This window comes from Trichosurus vulpecula, chromosome 1 (assembly GCF_011100635.1).
Source record: "Trichosurus vulpecula isolate mTriVul1 chromosome 1, mTriVul1.pri, whole genome shotgun sequence".
Classification (NCBI taxonomy): Eukaryota; Metazoa; Chordata; class Mammalia; order Diprotodontia; family Phalangeridae; genus Trichosurus; species Trichosurus vulpecula.
In genome coordinates, this window is record NC_050573.1 from 132812634 (window position 1) to 132817112 (window position 4479).

The following is a 4479-nucleotide window of genomic DNA, read 5'->3' on the forward strand; positions in this document are numbered from 1 at the left end:
CTGCCCTCCCCCTCCATCATCCCCCCCCTTTTTATCTTCTTCCCTCTTCTTTCCTGTGGGGTAAGATACCCAATTGAGTATGTATGGTATTCCCTCCTCAAGCCAAATCTGATGGGAGCAAGATTCTCTCATTCTCCCCTCACCTGCCCTCTCCCCTCCTCCCACAGAACTGTTTCCTCTTGCCACCTTTATGTGAGATAATCCACCCCATTCTATCTCTCCTTATCTCCCTTTCTCAATATATTCCTCTATCATCCCTTAATTTGATTTTATTTCTTTTAGATATCTTCCCCTCATCTTCACCTCACCCTGTGCCCTCTCTCTCTCTCTCTCTCTCTCTCTCTCTCTCTCTCTATATATATATATATATATATATATATATATATATATATATATACACACACACATACACATTCACTTATATATATATATATACATACATAAACACATATACATATATATATGCATATTCCCTTCAGCTACCCTAATACTGAGGTCTCCTGCATCATACACATCATCTTTCCATGTAGGAATGTAAACAAAACAGTTCAACTTTAGTAAGTCCCTTGCAATTTCTTTTTGTTGTTCTTTTTCTTGATTACCTTTTCGTGCTTCTCTTGATTTTTGTGTTTGAAAGTCAAATTTTCTATTCAGCTCTGTTCTTTTCACTGAGAAAGATTGAAAGTCCTCTATTGAAAATCCATATTTTGCCTTGGAGCATGATACTCAGTTTTGCTGGGTAGGTGATTGCTACCAAGCAATCTAACTTTATTGCTGATAGTGCAACTCAAATGGGTTGGTCACTTTGTTTGAATGCCGAAGTGTATTTGCCTAAAATATTATTTTATGGAGAATCCACATAAAGAAGGCACAAACATGGTGGTCAGAAGAAGCAATACAAGGACACTCTCAAGGTTTCTCTGAAGAACTTTGGAATCAGCCGTATTACATGGGAGATGATGGCAAAGCAGCATCCAGCATGGTGTCCTCTCTGAGTAAAACAGAATTTCAGTAGCTCAAAAGAAACATGAATTGTACACATTTAGACATGTCTCCATCACAAATATTTCTATGGACTATTTGTGCCTGACCAATGTAGAGCATTCTCAGCTCATGGTGGTCTGATCAGACACAGTCAGATGCATTGTACCTTGACTCCAACATAGTGATATCATTTTGGTCCTCTTAGAGAACTAAGGACAACAATCAAGCAACCAACCTTCCTTTTCGGAATATAGACTTTCACTTAAAAAATCAGACTAGCATATGCTTGCTGCTGTCTTTAATCACCTCTCTCATCTTACCTATTTTTTCCAATGTTACTGATGAGAACTCAACCACCATGTCATCTAGTATTTACAATGTCCTGGGAGTATGGTGTGTTCTTCCCCTATCCCTGGCTTGTTATCATGTTGCTGTTGTTTGTTGAAGGGGACCATGACATGAAGAAGATGATGCCAAATTGTCAGCAAATTTGATTTAAGTGAGGAAGGGTTGTGCAAGGTCACAAACATCACTTTCTCCTCTGGAGCCATCTGGGTCCAGTTGCAAGATATAGATCATGATGACTGGAGATGGTCCCCATCTTGAATGTATTAAGGACAGAAATGTTCTCTCTCATTAATTAGCTGACTGATCTTTTCCTTGAGCTATATTTTCATTTTAGTTCTATTCTTTCTTTTTAGATGTTAAAATAACAGAAAAATTGAAATGTCTCAGAAGACCAATGAAGATCACCTACAGTTCATGGAAGGTACTCCCTTCTCATCTCTACCTTTCAAAATCTCTCTTGCTTTGAGGAACAGCTAGGCACAACTTCCGTCTAAAATGCTGTCTGCATTTTCCTCTTGCATCCCCAAGCTTTATTTTCTGTTATATTGTAATCCATTAAGAGACTTCATGGCACAGTTGAGAGAGTATTGAATTTGGTGTCCTTCAACAAAAGGATACTAAGGACCTTGATTCAGCTTGTAACTATAATTTGCAACCTAGGTATTTTAGGACAAGTCATTTTATCTCTTATGGCTGCTAGGTAATTGAGTGGATATGCTGCTATGATTGGAGTTAAGACCTCAGTTCAAATTCAGACTCAGTTACTTACCTCAGTTTACCTCAGTTTCCTCATCTATAAAATGGGAATAATAATAACCTTCCTCCCAGTGTAGTTGTGTGAGGATTAAGTGAGGTAATAATTGTAAAGGTTTAAGCACAGTGCCTGGCACATTGTAAGTGCTATATAAATGTTATTTATTATTATTATCGTGGTATTGTTGAACTGGATGACTTCATGGTTTCCTTTTCATTTTCAGATCTTTGATCCAACAATTTATTTATTATTTAGCATATTCATATTAGGACACAGCTTAAAGTGAATATAAATTAAGTGCCTTTCCCAGGATAACACCATAATATAGGATATGAACCTATTTTCCTGACTCCAAGCCTAGTACTCTATTATGATAAGTTCTATCTCTTATTCATGTTCATTATATGGCACAAATATTCAAAACTTATCATCCTGGTGACTGAGATGAATAATATCACTGTGGAAACACTGTAATTCTATTTTCTTATATCTCTTGCAAAATTTCAAATATCTTAATAATAAGACTACAATTAAAAGAAAATAATTATCACAATCCAATGATTTATAATCACATGGCATGATACAGATTAATGATAAATAGCTTTACACATTATATACTTGTTTTATGCCAAATTAATGGATTTATTCCTTTAAAGCACAGATGGTATTTGCCAATTTAGTTTTTAACAACCAGTTTTAGATAAAGAAATAATTGGCAGGATTACAGCAGTAATTGCTGATAAGAAAGAAATAGAACATCTTTTCTTTTCTCTTTTTACCTTTTCTTCTTGTTACTGTAAGCAGAAAAGATTGCTATGAGCAAAAAGTTGGAAATTTAGGGAGGCTTTCTGTCCTTCAGTAGGAATTTCAGTCAGTCTCAAGAAAAGTGACTCTTCCAGATTATATTATTTCAGATCACACTTCCTCCCCTGATAATTTTATACAAGATGCCTTTGAATTTGTCTACACAGAATTTATCTCATCCATTGGAGTCTAAATAGTTTCTCTGAGGTACTCATGTTCTAAACCAATTCTGGTCTTGGTCCCAAAAATAATGTCACTCTGGTCTATTAAAGTCTGGGCATAGGGTCCAGTTCATATGGATTATCTCAATCTACTATTTTGGTATCCTATAACTTGTTATTAATAAAATGAACAATAAAACCCATTCATACCAGCTCATGGAGGCTTCATTCAGGATGAAATATTCAGCATTTTAATAATTTTTACCTATTTTTAGTTCTGTATATCCCAACTAGTCTCATTTCCATGCTCCATTTGCTCCCCTCTGCCCACGATTTAATAATTTAGAGAAATGCACTATAGAAATTTTGCTGATCATATTTTCATATGTTAAGAAATATGTTTTCAAAGCAAGGAACTAAATAAAAAGTAAACAGCAGACATGAATAACAGAGAAACATAGGAGTTAATTAGCTGTAAGCAGAGATAGAAGCAACGGGAAGGCAGAAAGTGAATCTCTTCACTGTTTCCCTCAGCTACAATGGTGAAGAACATTCAAATCTCCCTTTAGCCAGTAATTTGATTAGTCAAAGGCAACTTGGTCATATGGGCAACCACTTAAACCGCTTAGCCTATTCCCCATTTTTACAACTTCATCTTGAATTCCAAATCCTTCCATCTCTTTCTAAAATGAAAATAAAAAAAAAAACCTGTAAGTATTCTGGTTCATTATTCTTCCACCCAGAATTATTTCAACAGTCTCTTTTCCAGAGTGAAAAAAGGATGCTTTGCCTCTAGAAGTAAAAATCTCAGATTTCATGGTGAAATTTACAAATTCTTCTAGCTTCTCCCAATGCAGAGAGACAATGGCCTGTCCCTTGAAGATAGAAGTCATTATAGGCTTGTGACACTAACCAACTTGAAGTTTTCCTCCTTGGTCTGTGCCTCTTTGGTGATGTGTTTGTCTGCTGTGAAGGATGGAGGAGTATAGCAAAAGATTGCACCTGTCTTACAGTGTTCTCACTGTGTTCTAGTCCATAAAATCTTAAATTCTCATCATATGTTGTTGTTCTTTTCCCCTTGTCCAATAGACACAGATTACCTCATCTTCCTTATATTTCCACATAGTATACAGTAAATAGCTCTCTATGTACATACCAAGAACCTAGTACCCAAAAGTTCCAATTAATGGCCTCAGTGCTTAGGAAAAGAAAACCAAATGAAACAAAAATCTATGTTATTTCAGAATACCTAACTTTAATATTATGTCTCTCAATAATTAATTGTATGACTTTAAGTTATTTAGTCTTTCTTGATTTTACTTTTCTTATTTATAGAATAGGGGTTATTGGATTAGGACATATATAATGCTCTTTCTGATACTTGAGGGCTGTTTTATATTTTAAAATGTTCAAGTTTTTTTTCAGTCA